Source organism: Globicephala melas, chromosome 6 (genome assembly GCF_963455315.2).
Source record: "Globicephala melas chromosome 6, mGloMel1.2, whole genome shotgun sequence".
Lineage (NCBI taxonomy): Eukaryota > Metazoa > Chordata > Mammalia > Artiodactyla > Delphinidae > Globicephala > Globicephala melas.
This window is the reverse complement of record NC_083319.1, coordinates 26995297-27018252: the sequence shown is the minus strand read 5'-3', so window position 1 is coordinate 27018252 and position 22956 is coordinate 26995297. Positions and strand designations below refer to the sequence as shown.

At 38.3% G+C, this 22956-nt stretch overlaps 1 long non-coding RNA gene across 1 annotated transcript in view; it reads left to right on the top strand.

The window, feature by feature from the left end:
- Positions 1-22956, top strand: part of LOC132597396 (uncharacterized) — a 461050-nt gene that overhangs the window by 404782 nt on the left and 33312 nt on the right. Inside the window, exons 6-7 of the long non-coding RNA XR_009564172.1 lie at positions 11736-11913; positions 12230-12316. This is a non-coding gene — a long non-coding RNA (uncharacterized lncRNA). The remainder of the gene's footprint in view (positions 1-11735; positions 11914-12229; positions 12317-22956) is intronic.

Below are 22956 nucleotides of genomic sequence, written 5' to 3'. Positions count from 1 at the left end.
TCATGTCTTAGCTATTGTGAATAGTGCTGCTGTGAACATAGGGGTACGTGTATCTTTTTGGATTATAGTTTTGTCTGGATATCTGCCCAGGAGTGGGACTGCTGGATCATTTGGTAATTCTATTTTTAGTTTTCTGAGGAACCTCCATACTGTTTTCCACAGTGGCTGCACTAACTTATATTCCTAGCAACAGTGTAGGAGGGTACCCTTTTCTCCATGCATTCTCCAGCATTTGTTATTTGTAGACTTTTAATGATGGCCATTCTGACCAGTGTGAGGTGGTACCTCACTGTAATTTTGATTTGCATTTTTCTAATATTTAGCAATGGTGAGCATCTTTTCATGTGCCTATTGGCCACCTGTATTTCTTCATCATATCTTTTGACTCTTTATTTTACTTTTTAGCAAAATAATACATACGCATAGTTTAAAAGTTCCACTAGAACAGAAGGATTACTAGCAAAAATTAGCATTTGTCTGTCCCATATTTCTTACCCTCCCAATTCTGCTACCCAAAGGTAACCATGCTCAACTCTTGTAATGGTTTCTTCTGGTATTTAATTTCATGTTTCTAAATTATTTGCTTCTGTGTTCCTTTTTTATTTTTAAATTTCAGATATTAATTGTTGATTTCCTACTAGGTAAAAGGAAGATTTAGCTTTCTTTCAATGTTCTCCCCATCCCACCCTGTCCATACAGACATATTCAGTTCTCTCTGACCATCCTTTCAATGCAGATACATCATAATTTGGGGCTAAATTTATAATTCACTATTTACATCATTATTACATGAATGTAATTCATAGCTCAGTAAGTATAGTACATAGTTTAGGTTTTCTTTCTGGTTCAGCTTTTTGTTTTGCCTGGAGTTAATAATTATCTCGTTTGGGGGCTTGCACTTTATCTTCCATGTACACAAATCTCTATCACCAAAATTTCTGTGAGAGTGCTAAAACTCTTAATAAGTTAAACATTATAGGTGATCTATAATTTCCTTTTAAAAAATGTGTCCATCATTGTGTTCCAATCTCAGCTAGGTGATATTTGGGCCCATTGCAAAAATATGCTCCTAGGACCTGCTCTCCCCATTATTGAAATCCCCTTACAGCAGCCTTGTGTTTCAGCTTCTGTTCTCCTGGACCTCATTTCCTCCTTTTCCCTAATTTTGTTATAGGATGTAACTGCAGTATAATACTGAGAAAGGGTACATGGAACCATTTTATTTTTGAAAACTTATATGTCTAAAAGTATGTTTTTCTACCCTCACACTTGATTTGATAATTTGCTTGTATATGTAACTCTAGGTTGGACACTACTTTTTCCCTCAGAATTTTAAAGGCATTTTTCTCCACTGTTTGCAGCATCCATGGTGTTGTTGTTAACAAGCCCAACGCTGTTTTGATTCTTGATCTCTTGTGTTTTTGTCTTTCTTTCTGGACGTTTTCAGAATCTTTTCTCTATTCTTTTTTTTTTTTTTTTGGCTGCTTGGGTCTTGGTTGCTGCGTGTGGACTTTTCTCTAGTTGTGATGAGCAGGGGCTACTCTTCATTGCAGTGCATGGGCTTCTCATTGTGGTGGCTTCTCTTATTGTAGAGCACGGGCTCCAGGCACTCAGGCTTCAGAAGTTGTGGCTTACAGGCTCTAGAGAACAGGCTCAGTAGTTGTGGCACACAGGCTTAGTTGCTCTGTGGCATGTGAGATCTTCCTGGACCAGGGGTCGAACCCATGTCCCCTGCATTGGCAGGCATATTCTTAGCCACTGTGCCACCAGGGAAGCCCTCTTTTCTCTATTCTTAAAGCACTAAAATTTCATGATGTACTTGCAGGTTCTTTTTTACTACTTGGGCTGATTGGTAGAAGACTTTAGGTAAATTTGTGTCTGTTTGTTTTAGGAAATTTTTATATTATTTCTTTGACAATTTCTCCATGTTTTCTGTCTTTCAGACATACACATGTACTCATTCTTTCTGGAACTCCTATTGGTTAGACCTCTTGAATTAATTCTCTAATTTCTCATATTTTAGCTCCCATTTTCTCTCATTGGCTGATTGTTCTGTTTTCTAGAAAAATTTCTAGACTCTAAGACCTTCCAGTTTCTACTGGATATTTTATGTTAGCAATCATATTGTCATGTTGTGGTAGGTTTTTTTATTCTCTGCATGCTCTCTTTTTATAATGTCTTGTTCTTTTTTCTTCATGAATTCCATGTCTTCTCTTATTGTTATGAAGGTATTATATTTTTAACCTTTCTTCTCCTTGTATTATAGCTTTACTTCTCTGTTAATTTTGGTTTCTGTCTTTCATACTGGAGTCTTTCCACATAAATCTTGTGACCCTTGTCAATCTATATTTTGGAATCAGACATTGGAATGCTAATTAAAAGCTATGAGTAGAGGCACAGGGTTGGTATGCTTATGGAGCAGAATGCCATTACCAAAGCATCAGAGTCACTCACCTTTCTGTTCTCTGTACTAAGATTTTTTAAAATGTTATTGACATCTCCCATTTGTGTTGTCTCTTCTGTTGTATTTTTTGTCTTCAGGTCCATACTTTGTCATTCCTTTATTGTCATTATACTGGATTTCTTGGAGGGAACCAAAATAAATGTATGTGTTCAAGCTGTGATGCTTAACTGGAAATCTATACCCACTTTTTTTCCATTGAGATGTTTGTCTGTGTCCTGTCATTTTAATAATTCTATATATAGTAACAATATTTATTTAAATATGTTTTATTTCATTTTTCATTTGCTCCTAATTATTTGACATTCTGTACAAAATATTTAATCCTTATATAGTCAAATTTCTCAAGTGTATCATCATGTCTAGAAAAAATTCCTCATACTAAAATTTTCTGCCATATGTTTTTCTATTTTTTTAAAAAACTGGGCTTTTAATTTTTTAAAAATTTTTATTTATTTATTTTTGGCTGTGTTGGGTCTTCATTGTTGCGCATGGGCTTTCTCTAGTTCTGGTGAGTGGAGGCTACTCTTCGTTTTGGTGTGTGGGCTTCTCATTGTGATGGCTTGTCTTTGTTGCAGAGCACGGGCTCTAGGTGCACGGGATTTAGTAGCTAAGGCATGCGGGCTCAGTAGTTGTGGATCACGGGCTTAGTTGCTCTGCGGCATGTGGGATCTTCCCAGACCAGGGCTCTAACCCGTGTCCCCAGCATTGGCAGGCAGATTCTTAACCACTGCGCCACCAGGGAAGTCCCTCTATTTATTTTATAATTTTCCTAATTAAATTTTTTACTTTGAATGTAATTTTGTTTATGTTGTGTATGGATATCAGTTTATTTTGTAATAACTGGAAATTAAAGCAACATCTGACAATTTGTTCTCACCATTCTTATAATATATCTATATTATATTTTATATTCTCATAAATCTTGGATCCATTTCTAGGTTCTCTATTTTATGTCTCTAATAGCCACACCCATTGCCGGATCTGTATTACAGTTTAAAGGTACTCGTTTTGTAGTGCATGTTGATATCTTCAATGACAGATGTCCCCACTCCTTGTTCTTCTCTATTATGTATTCTTCTTATGGCTCCCAATTATATTTTTTGAAATGAAATTTGGGTCAGTTTACCACTTTGAAAAAACTTCATTGTAATTTTTAATAGTCTGTATAAAATTTTAGATTAATTTAAGAGAGAATTCACACTCTTACTTGTTTGAGTCTTATCTAGAAACATGAGTGTCTCAGGAATATTCAAGTCTTCTTTCAGTTTTCTTTATAGAGGTTCTGTACATATTTTCCGTAAGATGTAATTTTATTCCAGCTATTATTTCTATACATCAATACCATAGATTTTGAAATTTGCTTACCTTTTCAAATTCTGTCATTCTATTATCTTTGAACAATTTTAGTTAAATTTTCAATATTTTAATTTATTATTCAATAAATATTCCAACTCCTACTAAGTTCCAGAAAGTATTAGCCATTCAGGACATAGTGTTAAATAAGAAGGGACGTGGTGGAGGGAACTTCAAGATGGCAGAGGATTAAGACGTGGAGATCACCGTCCTCCCCACAAATACATGAGAAATAAATCTACATGTGGAACAACTCCTACAGAACACCTACTGAACACGGGCAGAAGACCTCAGACTTGCCAGAAGGCAAGAAACTCCACACATACCTGGGTAGGGAAAAGGAAAAAGAAAAAACACAGACAAAAGAATAGGGGCGGGACCTGCACCTCCGGGAGGGAGCTGTGATGGAGGAAAAGTTCCACACACTAGGAAGACCCTTCACTGGTGGAGACACGGGGGGTGGGCTGGGAGGAAGCTTTGGAGCCACGGAGGAGAGTGCAGCAACAGGGGTACAGAGGGCAAAGCGGAGAGATTCCCGCACAGAGGATTGGTGCTGACCGGCACTCACCAGCCCGAGAGGCTTGTCTGCTCACCTGCTGGGGTGGGTGGGGGATGGGACCTGAGGCTCCAGCTTCAGAGGTCAGATCCCAAGGAGAGGCCTGGGGTTGGCTGCGTGAACACAGCCTGAAGGGGGCTAGTGTGCCACAGCTAGCTGTGAGGGAGTCCAGGGAAAAATCTGGAACTGCCTAAGAAGCAAGAGACCATTGTTTCACGGTGCACGAGGAGAGGGGATTCAGAACACCACCTAAAGGGTCTCCAGAGACAGGTGTGAGCCACGGATATCAGTGCAGACACCAGAGACAGGCATGAAACACACAGGTTGCTGCTGCAGCCACCAAGAATCCTGTGTGCAAGCACAGGTCACTATACAAACCTCCCCTCCCAGGAGCCTGTGCAGCCCACCACGGCCAGGGTTCCGAGATCCAGGGACAAGTTTCTGGAAGATCACATGGCACACCTCAGGATGTTACAGCATCATGCTGGCCTATGTGGCCGCAGGCTCACCCCACATTCTGTACCCCTCCCTCCCCTCGGCCTGAGTGAGCCAGAGGCCCCTAATCAGCTGCTAATTTAACCCCATCCTGTCTAGGCAGGGAACGGATGCCCTAAGACAACCTACACTCAGAGGTGGGTCCAAATCCAAAGCTGAACCCCGGGAGCTGTGCAAACAAAGAAGAGAAAGGGAAATTTCTCCCAGCAGCCTCAGGAGCAGCGGATTAAATCTCCACAATCAACTTGATGTACCCTGCATCTGTGGAATAACTGAATAGACAATGAATCATCCCACAATTGAGGCGGTGGACTTTCGAAGCAATTGTAGACTTGGGATTTGCTTTCTGCATCTAATTTGTTTCTGCTTTTATGTTTATCTTAGTTTAGTATTTAGAGCTTATTATCATTGGTAGATTTGTTTATTGATTTGGTTACTCTCTTCCTTTTTTTAAATATATACATTTTTTTTTCCTTTTCTCTTTTTGTGAGAGTGTATGTGTATGCTTCTTTGTGTGATTTTGTCTGTATAGCTTTGTTTTACCATTTCTCCTAGGGTTCTGTCTGGGTTTTTCTGTTTTTTTTTTATTACTATAGTTTTTAGTGCTTGTTATCATTGGTGGATTTGTTATTTGATTTGGTTGCTCACTTCTTTCTTTCTTTCTTTTTCTTTTACTTCTTAATTTTTTTATTTTTAATAATATTTTCTTATTTTTTAGTTTAATAACTTTATTTTATTTTATTTATTTATTTTTCTTTCTCACTTTTCTTCTGAGCCGTGTGGCTGACAGGGTCTTGGTGCTCCGGCCGGGTGTCAGGCCTGAGCCTCTGAGGTGGGAGAGCTGAGTTCAGGACAATGGTCCACCAGAGACCTCCCAGCCCCATGTAATATCAAACGGTGAAAGGTCTCCCAGAGATCGCCCTCTCAATGCTAAGACCCAGCTCCACTCAGTGACCAGCAAGCTACAGTGCTGGACACCCCATGCCAAACAACATGGCATAAAATCATAATAAGTTCACAGACACCCCAAAACACACCACCAGGCGCAGTCCTGCCCATCAGAAAGACGATATCTAGCCTCATCCACCAGAGCACAAGCACCAGTCCCCTCCACCAGGAAGCCTCCACAACCCACTGAACCAAAGTTAGCCACTGGGCGCAGACACCATAAACAATGGTAACTATGAAATTGCAGCCTGTGAAAAGGAGACCCCAAACACAGCAAGTTAAGCAAAATGAGAAGACAGAAAAACACACAGCAGATGAAGTAGCAAAATAAAAACCCACCACATGAAACAAATGAAGAGGAAATAGGCAGTCTACCTGGAAAAGAATTCAGAGTAATGATAGTAAGGATGATCCAAAATCTTGGAAATAGAATGGAGAAAATACAAGACACGTTTAACAGGGACCTAGAAGAACTAAAGAGCAAACAAACAGTGATGAACAACACAATAAATGAAATTAAAAATACTCTAGAAGGAATCAATAACAGAATAACTGAGGCAGAAGAACGGATAAGTGAGCTGGAAGATAAAATGGTGGAAATAACTTCCAGGGAGCAGAATAAAGAAAAAGGAATGAAAAGAATTGAGGACAGTCTCAGAGACTTTTGGAACAACATTAAACACACCAACATTTGAATTATAGGGATCCTAGAGAAGAAGAGCAAAAGAAAGGGTCTGAGAAAATATTTGAAGAGATTATAGTCGTAAACTTCCCTAACATGGGAAAGGAAATAGTCAATCAAGTCCAGGAAGCACAGAGAGTACTATACAGGATAAACCCAAAGAGAAACATGCCAAGACACATATTAATCAAACTATCAAAATATAATACAAAGAAAAAATATTAAAAGCAGAAAGAGAAAAGCAACTAATAACATACAATGTAATCCCCATAAGGTTAACAGCTGATTTTTGAGCAGAAGCTCTGGAAGCCAGAAGGGAGTGGCAGGACATATTTAAAGTGATGAAAGGGAAAAACTTACAACCAAGATTACACTAGCCAGCAAGGATCTCATTCAGATTCAATGGAGAAATTAAACACTTTACAGATAAGCAAAAGCTAAGAGAATTCAGCACCACCATACCAGCTTTACAACAAATGCTAAAGGAACTTCTCTAGGCAGGAAACACAAGGGAAGGAAAAGACCTACAATAACAAACACAAAACAATTAAGAAAATGGGAATAAGAACATACATATTGATAATTGACCTTAAATGTAAATGGATTAAATGCTCCAACCAGAAGACATAGACTGGCTGAATGGATACAAAAACAAGACCCATATATATGCTGTCTACAAGGGACCCACTTCAGACCTAGGGACACATACAGACTGAAAGTGAGGGGATGGAAAAAGGTATTCCATGCAAATGGAAATCAAAAGAAAGCTAGAGTAGCAGTTCTCATATCAGACAAAATAGACTTTAAAATAAAGACTATTACAAGAGACAGAGAAGGACAAAACATAATGATCAAGGGATCAATTCAAGAAGAAGATATAACAATTTCAAATATTTATGCACCCAACATAGGAGCACCTCAATATATAAGGCAAACGCTAACAGCCATTAAAGGGGAAATTGACCATAACACTATAATAGTAGGGGACTATAAAACCCCACTGTGGCCAATGGACAGATCATCCAAAATGAAAATAAATAAGTGTGGGATTTCCGTATGTATGAAATTAAATTCGATTTTCTCCTTTAAAAGAAAAAAGGAAAATAAAAAAAGAAACAACGGTTTAAATGATACATTAAACAAGATGGACTTAACTGATATTTATAGGACATTCCATCCAAAAACAACAGAATACACTTTCTTCTAAAGTGCTCATGGAACATTCTCCAGCATAGATCATATCTTGGGTCACAAATCAAGCCTTGGTAAATTTAAGAAAATTGAAATTGTATCAGGTATCTTTTCTGACCACAATGCTATGAGACTAGATATCAATTAAAGGAAAAAAATCTGTAATAAATACTAACACATGGAGGCTATTCAATACACTACTAAATAACCAAGAGGTCACTGAAGAAATCAAAGAGGAAATCAAAAAATACCTGGCAACAAATGACAATGAAAACATGACAACCCCAAACCTATGGGATGCAGCAATAGCAGTTCAAAGAGGGAAGTTTATAGCAATACAATCCTACTTCCAGAAACAAGAAACATCTCAAATAAACAACCTAACCTTACACCTAAAGCAATTAGAGAAAGCACAAAAAAACCCCGAAGATAGCAGAAGGAAAGATGTCATAAAGATCAGATGAGAAATAAATGAAAAAGAAATGAAGGAAATGATAGCAAAGATCAATAAAACTAAAAGCTGGTTCTTTACGGAGATAAACAAAATTGCCAAACCATTAGACAGACTCATCAAGAAGAAAAGGGAGAAGACTCAAATCAATAGAATTAGAAATGAAAAAGGAGACGTAGCAACTGACACTGCAGAAATACAAAGGATTATGAGAGATTACTACAAGCAACTCTATGCCAATAAAATGGACAACCTGGAAGAAATGGACAAATTCTTAGAAAAGCACAATCTTCCAAGACTGAACCAGGAAGAAATAGAAAATATAAATAGACCAATCACAAGCACTGAAATTGAAACTGTGATTAAAATCTTCCAACTAACAAAAGCCTAGGACCAGATTGCTTCACAGGCAAATTCTTTCAAACATTTAGAGAAGAGCTAACACCTATCCTTCTCAAACTCTTCCAAAATATAGCAGAGGGAGGAACACTCCCAAACTCATTCTACAACACCCCCATCACCCTGATACCAAAACCAGACAAAGATGTCACAAAGAAAGAAAACTACAGGCCAATATCACTGATGAATATAGGTGCAAAAATCCTCAACAAAATACTAGCAAACAGAATCCAGCAGCACATTAGAAGGATCATACACCATGATCAAGTGGGGTTATCCCAGGAATGCAAGGATTCTCCATATACACAAATCAATCAATGTGACACACTATATTGACAAACTGAAGGAGAAAAACCATATGATCTTCTCAATGGATGCATAAAAAACTTTTGACAAAATTCAACACCTATTTATGATAAAAACCCTCCAGAAAGTAGGCATAGAGAGAACTTACATCAACATAATAAAGGCCGTATATGACAGACCCACAGGCAGCATCTTTCTCAATGGTGAAAAACTGAAACCATTTACACTAAGATCAGCAACAAGACAAGGTTGCCCATTCTCACCATTGTTATCCAACATAATTTTGGAAGTTTTATCCACAGCCATCAGAGAAGAAAAAGAAATAAAAGGAGTCCAAATCGGAAAAGAAGTAAAACTGTCACTGTTTGCAGATGACATGATACTATACATAAAGAATTCTAAAGATGCTACCAGAAAACAACTAGAGCTAATCAATGAATTTGGTAAAGTAGCAGGATACAAAATGAATGCACAGAAATCTCTTGCATTCCCATAGACTAATGATGAAAAATATGACAGAGAAATTCAGGAAACACTCCCATTTACTATTGCAACAAAAAAAAATAAAATCTCTAGGACTAAACCTACCTAAGGAGACAACAGACCTGTATGCAGAAAACTATAAGACACTGATGAAAGAAATTAAAGATGATACAAACTGATGGAGAGATATACCATGTTCTTGGATCGGAAGAATCAACATTGTGAAAATGAGTGTACTATCCAAAGCAATCTACAGATTCAGATCTTTCCCTATCAAACTACCAATGGCATTTTTCACAGAAGTAGAACAAAACATTGTACAATTTTTATGGAAACACAAAAGACCCCGAATAGCCAAAGCAATCTTGCAAAAGAAAACAGAGCTGGAGGAATCAGGCTCTGTGACTTCAGACTATACTACAAAGGTACAGTAATCAAAACAGTATGGTACTGGCACAAAAACAGAAATATGGATCAATGGAACAGCTAGAAGTCCCAGAGATGAACCCATACACATATGGTCACCTTATCTTTGACAAAGGAGGCAAGAATATGCAATCGAGAAAAGACATCCTCTTCAATAAGTGAGAGAGTGGCATGGACAGATATACACTACCAAATGTAAAATAGATAGGTGGTGGGAAGCAGCCTCATAGCACAGGGAGATCACCTCAGTGTTTAGTGTCCACCTAGAGGGGTGGGATAGGGAGGGTGGGAGGGAGGTGCAGGAGGGAGAGCATATGGGGATATATGTATATATATAGTTGATTCACTTTGTTATACAGCAGAAAGTAACACAACGTTGTCATGCAGTTATACTACAATAGAGATGTTAAAAAAAAAAAAGAAGAGACATGGTTCTTGCCCTTGGATAGATAATTATATCATTTTGAAATGATGATTACATTTTCCTTTCCAATTATTTTTCTTACTTATTTTTATTATTCTATCGATTGACTTAGATCTCCAATCCAATATAGAAAAACAATAAGGATAAGCTTCATCTTTCTTTTATTTATAACATTTGAACAAATATGTCTAATATTTCTCATTAGGTGTGATGTTTGCTGCTAGAGTCTGATTTTTGAAAACTCTATTATGTTAAGGAATTTTTCTTCTGCATTCTGTTTATAAAAGGTTTATAATGACGAATGTTGAATTTCATTAAAGCCCATTTAATTGTTAATGTAATTAACATGTTAAACCATCCTTGAATTCCTGGAATAAACCCCACTTGGTAATTTCAGAGTGTTCTATTTTTATCCTGCTTGACAGAATCTAATAATGTTTTATTTAGGATTCTTGTATCTTTAGGAATAAAAAGATTGATCTATAGTTTTCTTTTACTGTGATCTTTTTTAGGTTTGATATTAAAATATGCTAACCTCAAAGTGAATGGGAAAGTTTCCCAGAGCTCTGTTTTTAAAGACATATTTATTTAATAAATATTTTCAAAAGCAGAGTAATTTTCTTGCCCTTGAAAATTTGAAAGAGTTCACAGACATAATTAGCCATATTTATTCTTTAATGATGTCCCTTTGATACCTATTCAATTTTATCTTTGGTTATTGATCTGCTCATTACTTGTTTTCTTAAGAACCAACTTGGGAACATACTTTTCCCTTGAAAATCATCCATCTATTTTATTAAATGTATTGGAATAAAGCAGCATTTATTATTCATTTGTGAGCTTTAAAATGTCTTCCAGACCTGTGATTTTCATCACCCTCTCAATCCTCGTTTATTTGTGTTTTCACTCCTTGAACCTTTGTTAAATTTCTCAGAGGGCTATTTATTGGGGTTATGCTTTTCAGTGGTATAAATACATTTTTCACTCTCTGTAATTCTTGGATCGTTGATATTTATTGTAGAGAAGAAGAAGACACCTGGGTTTAATTTTTTACCTTAAAAGTAAAAGCTAAGATGTAACTATTTGAACAGATAACAGAGTAAACAGGAATGGAATAGGGAGCTGTAAAGGTGTATCTGAGGGAGTTGATCAGAAATAACTAATTTGGGGGCCAAATGTAGACCCATTGTATCTGTGCAGAGAGGATAGGATTTACCAGAGCCCATGTCTGGTAAATTATGTGGATAGTTTCTATGTAAGATCATAGACACTCATAGCATGCAGGAATTGACTAGAAAATTACTCCCATTTCCTCATTATCTAGATGCAGAAACTAAGCTACAAAGAGTTGAAGTGACTTACTCAAAGTTACACAGCATGCTAATTAGATGATCGAGGACTACTTAATACAATAGAGTTATTTGCACTATACAACACTTTTTTTGTTTTAAAAGAAAATATATATTTAGGTTAATAGGAAGAAATGCAGGGACACTTCTGTAAATGTTTTATAAATATTGTTTTGATACGATGCCAGACTTCGTCTTCATTTCCTAGGTGAAGAACTAGAGACATAGAGGATTGAAGAAGAGCAAGTCATGACCCAAATCAAGTCTGAAACCTCTTTCTGTTGATTGCCTTACCTGTCAGTAACTCAATAAGCAACATTGCCTCTTTCAACAATCAATGAACAGAAATGCTATGAGGAAACAAATTGAGAGAAATCTTCATTCTTGTAAGTATTCACAGAAAAGGCTTTAATTGTTGCCATTCTTTTACTTATTAAAATAGGGAAAATTAAAAGAATGATAATACTCAGTGCTCGCAAGAATCCAGGGAAATTGAGGCCCATATATTATTGTAAAATAACAATCTTTGGAAAGACAAACTAGCCAACTAAGGAGAAATGCTATATGAATGAAGATACTTGTTGTGGCAGTGTCTAATGACAAAAGACTTGAAGCAACATGATTAGTCAGAGGGGAAGGTCTAAGTAAATTGTGGTACACATGAGAATATTGTATAGCTAATGAAAATATCCTTGTCATCAGGAATACAAGCAGGAAACAATGCCCATACCTCTGTGTACTCACTTCTCTACACTTGGCTCAGTCAGCTCCACGCACACTGAAATTAAGGTAAAGGCCAGCTGGACTCCTTTTTTATTTTTATTTTTTTAATTGAGGTATCATTGATGTACAATATTGTATACGTTTCAAGTGTAAAACATAGTTGTTCATGATTTTTAAAGGGTTTATTTCATTTGTATTTATTATGAAATATTGGCTATATTCCCTGTGTTGTATAACCAGCTAGACTCTTATCCCGGGACTTTGGGAAGAATCTGCTTCCAGGCTCATTCATGTTGTTGGTAGAATTCAGTATTTTGCATTTGCAGGACTGAGATTTTCATCTTCTTTCTGGCTGTTTGCTGGGGGGTTCACTGTCATCTCTAGAGGCTTCTCTGAGGTCCTTCCATGTGGCCCCCTCCATCTGAGCATTAGAGAACCTCCCTTATGTTGTTCCTCACTTTCTCTGTTGCTACCAACTGGAGAAAACTCTGCTTTTATTGGGCTCATGTGATTAGGTTAGGCCCATATGCGTAATCTTTCTGTCTTAGGGTCAATGTCTGCAAAATCCCTTCTGCCACATAACATAACATAATCATGGAAATCAAACCAAGGAGCAAAGGGTACCATGGGGTCATATTAAAATTCTACCTGCCATGCCACAGATTGGGCTCGCTCTCTCACTTCCTTTAGGTCTTTTCTCAGTTGTTAACTTTTCAGCAAATTGTCTCCTGGAATCTATCTAAAATGTCAACTGCTCCTCTTATCCCCACCCAAACTTCTACCCCCTTTGCCTGTTTGTCTTTTTTTTAAAACTTCTTCTTTAGCACTTATCATCTAATGTACAATATGTCTTACTTATTTATATTGTTTGTTATCTGTCTTCTCCAGCACATGTAATCTCAAAGAGATCAGGGACTTTGCTGTTCTCTGCCATATGTAGTTCTCACTGGTAGAATGGTGCCTGGAACATAACAAATACTCAGTAAATATGCGTTTAATGAGTGAATAAATGATACAAAATTATATAGAGTATGATTACAATTATTTAAAAATATGAATGCATGTAAACACAATTAAAATAGTACTGTTAAGATGGTAAGATTTTAATAGCTTAAAATCTATTTCCCAAGCTTTGCACTATTTTTATATTGACATAACAAAGAAAAGACCCCATAGAAGGGGCTGTTCTCTGGATAGTGGGAATTAGCCAAGTATGACATACCTTGTGAGCAGGTACTTTTGAGGTAATGGTAAGGACTCAGCAGGTCACCATAGGCAGAAAAACATGTCAGAGGTGATGTGGAAGAGGAGAAAGAGCATGGGAGATGGAATTGCAAAGACCTGGATTTGAGTCTCTCTTCAAGTATTTACGAGTTGGGTGACTTGAAGAGTCACGTAACCCCTCTGAGCCTGTTTTCTCACTACATAAATGAGAACACGTAACTACTTTCATCATTGGGTTGCCATAAGGACCATGTAAGATGCTCAGTATTACTTTGATTCATGTCATCCAGCCTGTTCACCCTTGTGATGGCCAAGGGAAAGGCTTCTCATGCTTTACCAACTTCTCTTCTTCATCTAACTTGTGTGCAGTTGCAGAAAAGGACTTTCTTATTAGGGTAGGTTGATTTTCCCATGAAAGGAATATCACCGATTTGTTTTTAAAGCAGTATTGGTTTCCAGTAATTGTAACTAGCTTAAAATAACAGAAACAGAAATTCCTATGTGGGTAACAAAATTTCCCTTTGAGTTCCAAAGGATCTCCTGGCACTCTCAAATTATTGTACCTTGAAATTGTTTCAATAACTGCATTCTTTATGACAGGAGTTTGAATATCAAATATTGGTCACTACAAGAATATTAAATTTTTAATCAGAAATAGGGAAAAATGACTTTAAGTTCTGATACTATCAGTTTCTCATTATTTGACCTTGAACCATTCACCTTACTTCTCTTTGCCTTCTGGTACATTTTGAGAATCCTTGCATGCATAAACAAATGACTCTTTGTGGAAAGATAATTCCCATAGCAATAAAAGTGATTACATTTTAAGCATCTAGGATATTCCAGGCGCAGTGCTGTATTCTTTACATGCATTATCTTAAAAGCTCAAAACAAGTCAACCAGCTGATATCATTGTCTCCATTTTATCCACAAGAAAGCTGAGGCTTAGATCAAGTAAATTCTTGAGAGTAGCACAAAAAAATGCTAGAATTGATCTCCTGCTATAATCTCTTAACATCATTTTGCATTTGGATTATTCTTTTCAATGCATTTACTCTCTGGCCCAATTTTGTGTCAAAGAGGATTTGGTTCAACATTCTATGCCTTTATCTAAGTCTTCAATTAAAAAAGAAATTAACACAAGTTTGTTTATTCCTTGCTACACCCCAGGTACCTAGCACACCTATTAGGTAGTAGGTGTTCAATAAATGACTTTTGAATGAATGAATGAATAATGTGGTGCAAAGACAAAGCTCTGTGCCATGTCTCCCTTGACATACAGTAGTATTGGCCCTTTCAGTTACAAATCTATTAGATTTTGTTGTTAAGATATCCTCATTTTTGTACTTTTATCTGTAATTACTAAAGGGAGACATTGTGAAATGTTTTGGTGTGGTCGGGTACACTATGTCTATAGTTTCCCCCAAATTATACTATATCTATAGTTTCCCCAAAATCTACCATTCCAATAATCTTATTTTACAAAAAGGAAAGCTTAGGATGTATCTCGTTTTTCATGAACATATTATTTTTCTCATCTTTCTTCTCTTAGAGTTCACAAATATTCAACTTTATCATTTGACCCAGAAAACTACTTGGGATAGACATTAAGCACAATATATATTTTTGCAGCATGTTCCTTTTGGTGAGGCAAGATAGTATTTTCTATCTTAATTCTTATAAGATTTCTGGCAGAATTTTGAGGCTACATTTGGGAAGTTCTCTTAACAATAAAAACAGCAATAACCGTATATTCCAAAAGTTGTGTGTATAAACGCTGCATAGACACCTGACCTACATTATCTAATTTAATTTCCCCCAAATCTATGAAGTAGGCATGAATATCTGAAATTTACAGATCAGGAATCCAAGACCCAAAGAGCTAACTATTTGCCCAAAGTCACCCATATGGTAAGTAGTAATCAGGATTCAAAGCCAGGTCTCAAACTCCAAAGACTGTGTTTTAAATGAGTATATATGTTGCCCTTTATAACTTTTCAAGGCCAGGAAACACATTAAAAACATACTAATTTTTTTCTTATGATCACTTCACCTGTGTTTGGCTTCAATTTTCTTGTTTTATTTGGATTAGGCTAGGTTATGCTGCAGTGACAAATAGCATCAATTATATTTTACTGTTGCATTTATGTATCAAAATGGGTTTACACCACTGCAATGACTGGAAGATCATGCTGGAAAGTCATGCACAGGCAATTAACTATTTTAAACTCAAAATGATACGTATCACTTCTAGTGACATATCATGGCCAAAGCAAATCACATAGCCAAGCCAAACTTCAAGCGGTAGGGAATCGCAACCCTCCATTGTATCAGGAAGGAGAGAACAAGCTATCAGTGAACACTGGTAGTGTCTCCACATATCCACGTATTTTCTGCCCTTTTCAGAGTTGAAAATATTCTCTCTTCTTTTAACATTTTTCTTGGGGTATAGTCGGTTTACAATGTTGTGTTAGTTTCAGGTGTAGAGCAAAGTGAATCTGCTATAAATATACGTATACCCACTCTTTTTTAGATTCTTTTCCCATATAGGCCATTACAGAGTATTGAGTAGAATTCCCTGTGCTATACAGTAAGTCATTATTAGTTATCTATTTTATATATAGTAGTGTGTATTTGTCAATCCCAATCTTCCAGTTTATCCCTCCCCCACCTTACCCCCTGGTAACCATAAGCTTGTTTTCTACATCTGTAACTCTATTTCTGTTTTGTAGATAAGTTCATTTGTAGTCTTGTTTTTTTTTTTTGACTCCACATATAAGTGATATCATATGATATTTGTCTTTCTCTGTCTGACTGACTTCTCTCAGTATGACAATCTCTAGGTCCATCCATGTTGCTGCAAATGGCATTATTTCATCCTTTTTTATGGCTGAGTAATAGACATTTCTCCAAAGAAGACATACAGATGGTTAAAAAGCACATCAAAAGATGCTCAACATCACTAACTACCAGAGAAATGCAAATCAAAACTTCAATGAGATATCACCTCACACCAATCAGAATGGCCATTGTCAAAAAATCTACAAAAAGTAAATGCTGGAGAGGGCGTGGAGAAAAGGGAACCCTCCAACACTGTTGGTGGGAATGTAAACTGGCAGAGCCACTAGGCAGAACAGTATGGAGGTTCCTTAAAAAACTAAAAATAGAGCTACCATATGATCCAGTAATCCCACTCTTGGGCATATATCCGGAGAAAACCATAATTTGAAAAGATACATTCACCCCCAATGTTCACTGCAACACAATTTACAATAGCCAGGACATGGAAGCAACCTAAATGTCCATCAACAGAGGAATGGATAAAGAAGATGTGGTACATACATAGAAAATATTCTCTTTTTTAAGAGAATCGGTAATGAAGTTCAGTTTTCATTAAAAATTACACATTATCTATTTTCTTATAATTATACCATTATATATTTTCACATAAAAATTATGCCATTAGTTCCAATACTTCCTTCTTGAATCTTACAAAACAAGTAAGCCCTTTTGGTTGTCCCTCACGCTTATTGTAAGAATCATGTAAATCTAATTATTATTTTCTGACCAGTTGGGCACCTTCATTATTTCCCCACTCTGTACATATCCTTTAAAACTCTGCACTCACTAGAGCTCCCTGTACAGTTATACTGACCTCACGAAACCATCCCCACTCTTCTTCAGCATTATGAAAACTTGATGTTGCAAAGTCATAATTTCAATTTTGTGTGCCTGATGTCCCCAGAGATCTTTTGGAGATTCAAGATGCTTTGAAAAGAAGGACTTAGAATGTTTATTCCTCCCCCACCTTTATTAACAAGCTATTAGAGATGTGCAAAATAAAGGAGTTTTTTTTTGTCGTTTTTTTAAGAAAAAAGCATTCAGGAAAGAGAAACCCAACAAAGGGTGAAAGTGGTGAAGTGAAGTCATAAGATGACAGCTTTTTTCTAGAGAAAAGCCAGTTCAGACTGCAGGAGGAGGATGGAAGATAGAAACTTCTGGGAGAGAAGCCCTCCTGGCAGTCTGTTAACATTTGAAAAGTGAACACACAGTTGATCTGATGGAAGAAAAACTAAGGATAGGTACACTGAAGACCACTCACGTCAAAAGCAAACATAAAAACAAAATAATCATTAACTCTAGGAAAAGTAAATAGGTTGTGCAAAATGGAACTATACCTGTAGAATCTGTCTCTGCCTTATTCAATATTTAAACAATAACTTAAATACTGCTCTTAATTAGAGTTAGATATAGCTGTGGTAACTTACTTCCAAATATCTCCTATCCTGTATGCCTTATGCAATGAGACTTTGTCACTCTTCCCATCAAGTTGTGGAGTTGATTTCTCCTCCCTCAGAGTTTAGGCTTGCCCTGTCCCTTACATGGACCCATACACTGCGGTAGAAGCGAATGCTGAAGCCTTGTGAAGCTGGACTTTAAGAGATCTTGTAGTTTCTGTTTTCAAGCTTTAGGAATGCTTCCTCTTGGAATGCTGCCTTGAGACTGCCATGTTCTGAGGAAGCCCAAGTGAGGCATGTGGAAGGAGGACTAAGGAGCCCTGAATGAAAGCTCAGCTGAGTCCAGCTCCTGGCCAGTCCACCAGCTGAATGCAGTTACATAAGTGAAGCCACATAAGTTACATAAGAACACCCAACTGATGCAGAGCATCACAAGAAATAATAAATTGTTATTTCCTTAAGCCACTTATCTTGGGGTGATTTGTTATCCCCAAATAGACAACTGAAACAATGTCTATACTGGATGGAAAGGAGAGGTGAGGTGATATAAGAGAGCTAAATCATCAACTAAAATGCCAGGAAATTAACAAATAATATCTTCAAAAGACAAAGAGCACTAGGAATGTATTATGAGAGATGCGGCGATAGATGCCAGAGGAAACAATTCAAGTGTTTTAAGTTGTTGCCTGGGGCCAGACCATGGCGTGGGCCAGGAGAATGCAGTTTTTCATTATAGACCTCTTAGTTGTATTTGATTTTTAAAATGTGAACATGAATTGCTTTGATAAAAGTAAAATTTATATATTTTTTAATTATCCCTGGGATATGCAGTCATGTGAAGCTAGGGCATGCGGAGGCCTCAGGGCCTGGCAAATGAATGAGGAGACAGCTCTAATTTGGTAAGTTGCTTTCTGTGGACATCCTGCCCCTAAAGGCTTGTCTTCCCTCTTAGGCCTCCCTTTTCAGTTTCAGTTCTTAGCAACCAGTTAAAAATGAGGATGTATTTTAATATACAGGCAAAGGCTTACAAGTAACTTAGAAGAAGAGAAGAAAAGCAAAAACAAACAAACAAAACAAAAGGCAGCAACGAACTGTCCCTTTGTCTTCAGCTAATTTCTATCCTGGCCCCCTTTCTTCTTAGAAGAAAAGGTAGAGAAAAAAAACCCAGAAGCCCTTGAATTACTAACACCTAAAGTAAAAGAATAATATCTTTAAATCACTGGCTCTGAGAACCTCTCAATAGCCCCAACTCTGTGCAATCTGATTTCTGGAAAAATACTCGTAATTGTGTTATCTATGGGGTCCCTCCTTGTTTGTGACTATGCGTGTCATCTTTACGTAAATCTTAAAGAATTTGGTGTTCCTCCACTGATACACTATAGGCAGAAATAGCTTTGGAAAATCTGCTCATTTGTATTTCCTCCATCTTTCCCTTTAGAGTTCTTAATGCCATTCTTTGGCCTATTAAACATGCCTGCTCAAGCCATCCTTTATTTCTTAGAGCAACAGAGTCTGTGGCTTTGGCTACACAATTCTGACAGCTGGACAACTTGGTTGGTTCATGCTTTAAAAAAAAAAAAAATCAAAGCAGCTGTTTGGCAAAGTATTTGAATGATTTTCTCATTTTTCAGCAAGCTGTTGGGGAATTACACCACTTCAACTCAATGGTCTCTCATTCTCCCAAACATCTCTACTCTTTAACTGGCTTTCCTTTTGCTGTCCTATCCTTGCCTCAGCCCCCAGCTTACCTTACCTTCAAAGGAAGTACCACAGGATTGTGTTTTCTGGTTGGGTGATGCCAGTAATGAAGGTGGAGCTATTCTTGGAGAATGGATCACAGAATATGTGTGTGGTCAGTTTGTATGCAAACAAATGTTAAGATGGGAGGGCTGAGCAGAGCCCCTGCCTCTGCCTTCTCCATCCTTGCCAGCGTTAGTTAGTGGGTCCAACCTTGGCCAGTCCAGCATCATCCCAGGTTGTGCCAGGCCCACCATCCCTAGGACTTGGAATTGAATCTTATGCTCACAGGCTGCTCTCTAACCTGCCAAGTATAAGAATAACAAGAACAAGAATAAATGCCCATTGCTGAGCATCTGCTATGGGTCCAAATTAGACTGGCTACTTACTGCTAATCCTTCCACCAGTCCCAAATGTTAGGTAGGCTTATTCCCATTTTACAGAAAAGTTTACCTCCCGGCCCAGGGTCACATAACTAGCCACATGTGGAGGCAGGATTTTGATATGTATTTTTCTGACCACAAAACCTCAGTCTACTCTGGACATTACTGGCCTCCTGGGCCCTGCAACCACATACTATTGTGTTGACTTGAAATAAATAGGTCCAAAATAGCTTAGTTCTATCTTACATTGAGTCTCCCTTTCTGAAGAAGCGAGTCTCTCACCACCACTCTCTTTCTAATGAATTAAGCCCCCTGGAGAGTGACATTTGTCTGAATTTGGCCAGTGCATTTAACTCTGTCCCTTGAACCCCTGGCAGCTTTGGCAGAGGCTGATATAGAGAATGGCCAGTTCCTTCATCCCTGGTCTTGCCTGCCTCCCCTCCTTGCTGCCCAAGAGCTCTACCCTTAAAATACCAACACCTAAAAAAGCTAATGAACGTTATATTCATTACTTATGCATGTCATTGTGTCCTAAGCACTGTGCTATAGTTTGTGGGGGACAAAACAAATCCAGCACAGATCCTGGCCACCAGGAGCTACTATCTGTTAGAGGTGGTTGAGTAGTATAGATTTAAACCACTTGTAATAGGAATTGTAATGGTAAGCACCTATATAGCTCTTCCCAGGGGAAGGGCACTTTAAGAAAGTTATTGCACTTCGTCCTCACAATAGCCCGGTGAAGTAGATTCTGTTATCCTATTTTACAAATAATGAAACGGCAACAGATAGGTTAAGATTATGAACCCAGGCAGTCTGGCTCCAGATCTGAGCTCTTAAACACTACTCGGTTTAAAGATGCCACATGGGTTGCAGGAGAAACACAGGTCACGGGAACTGAGAGGAGAGAGAAATGTCACTTGACTGCATAAAGCCAGGAAGGCTTCCTGCAGGAGGTAGCACTTGAGCTAAACCATGAAGGATGGGTAATATCGGGCCATAAGGGATGAGTACGCAGGAAGGGAATTTCAGAGGGAGAGAACAGCAAGCAGCTGGTTGTTCGAAGGCTCTTGTTGCTGAGGCCTCAACTGCCTCCTGTCTGAGCTGTGACATGAGTCATCAGCCCAGCCCTGCATGCCTGCAGTGTGCAAGACTGGGTGATCCTTTTGTCCATCAGTCTAAATATGTCTTTGGAAAGATACCTTTATCCCCCTTTTGCACGACTCCTGGTTTCTCTCCTGGTTTATGTCTATCTCTGGGATGTACAGTCCTTCCTTTAAGAATGTCAGTGCAAAAGAACCTTGAGTGAGGATTTGACCCAGGCAGGAGAGCAGCTATTCACCACGTCAGATGAGTGGATTCACTGCCCAGCCTAGGGAAATACTTTTGGTGTTTCTCCACCCCAAGGGGGACAGATGGCAGCAGGCTATTTAACCTCTATGCATTTCCTGAATGTGACATGTCTGCTCATCTTGTTGTTGGCCGAACTGAGAGGGACACCACACTGAGAAGGTTGGGAAGAAACCTGAGCATGGAATTCTCATTCCCGACACCCTTCACCGTGCCCCGTCTGCGCCAAGAAAATGGTCATGGTAATGATGAATTTGTACCCTGTGCCCCCCACTGAGGGTGCAGCTCGGAGAGAAACTTGGGGGCGAGCCTACTCCCCACCACGCTGAGCAATGCCTCTGACCACAGCCCAAACTGCTATGGAGGTTCCTAGGTTTTCTTAATCCTCTAACTTTAAATCCTTCCTTTTCAAATACAAACTCATTGACCATTCAGCATCATCCTGAGTGAACTTTTTATTCACATCATCTGACTTCTCCTCTCCAGCTGTGTCATCATGGGTAGCCTCTGCTAATTGTAGCCATTATGGTTTCTCGTTGTTTTTGGTTTTTGCTGAGTTACTTGCCTGCTCCTGACGTTAGACATGTACCGATCGCCTCTATTTCCTAAGTCTGAACTCCAGCTTTACTGTTTATATTCATTGTGTTCCAAAATAATTAGTCACTTGCCTTGGCGGATGAGTTTTGAAGGTGACTTTTCTAAAGAGATACTTCCAGAATCCTCAAAACAGGAAGACTCAAAGTCCTTTAACGTCATCAGTGGATTTTTACTCCCGTTGGGGGGTGGGGCAGGGCGTGCACGTGTTTCACCTTCTGTATGCCATTTCTTTTGTATCTCCCAGTGGTTAAGGAAAGACCTGGTACATGAGTAGCCTCCCCCTGAAAGCTCTGGGCATCCATCGCAGGCACACAGACAGAAGATGTTCTCAGGGTTCTGAGGTGAACAGTGCCCTTGCTTCTGTGGAGGCGTGATGAATGGAGCAGATGTTCTCAATAACTCCTGATGTGAACAGAAAGAGAAAACTGACTGGATGAAAAAAGAGGGGGTGAGAGATATCCTGTAACACATTATTCCCCTAGGAGAATACCACATGCAAAACTTCTCCAGTAGTTTTGAAGAGTCAACTTACTGAAGAGCTCCATAAGGTGGTATGAAATCATCATTCCTTACCCTGGACGATTTATGTTCCCATAACTTGTGTTAGTTCAGGTGTGTTTTTCCCTCCGGTAAGATCTTCACCTTTCACTTGCCTTGTTATATGTATACGGTTGCTCTTATGTATCTTGTTCCTAAAGCCTCCTAAGCCATTTTCCCCCAATGCACCGGACTCTAGGCAAAGAGCATCTTTGAACTCCTGGTAGTGTCACCGGATATTTGTCTGTGCGCTCGTTGAATTCCTGTGCAGCTTTGAATTCTCTTTCCAGAGAAGTAAGGCTTTATGGCTCTTGCAGATTCGCTTAATCTTTTGCAGCGCATGAATGATCCCTTCATTCTAAAGGCCCCATGGTTGATTTGGTAATTTCTATAGATCTGTCTCTCATGGGTTTGCTTTTGTCTGCTCCTTCCTTTTCTGTTACTTCATTATTTCCTGAGATTTTACTCCACCCTATTTACCATCCCCAATTCAGGCCACTCCTTATTCTTCTCCTTAACTTTAGAGCTTTTTCACAGCTCAGCCTCCAAGAGCCCAGGGTTTCATCTCTACATTCTGCCCATCATTCCCCCTCCTGTTAACTGAAGCGTAGACTAGGAATTACGTGCTTCCATACTCCATTGG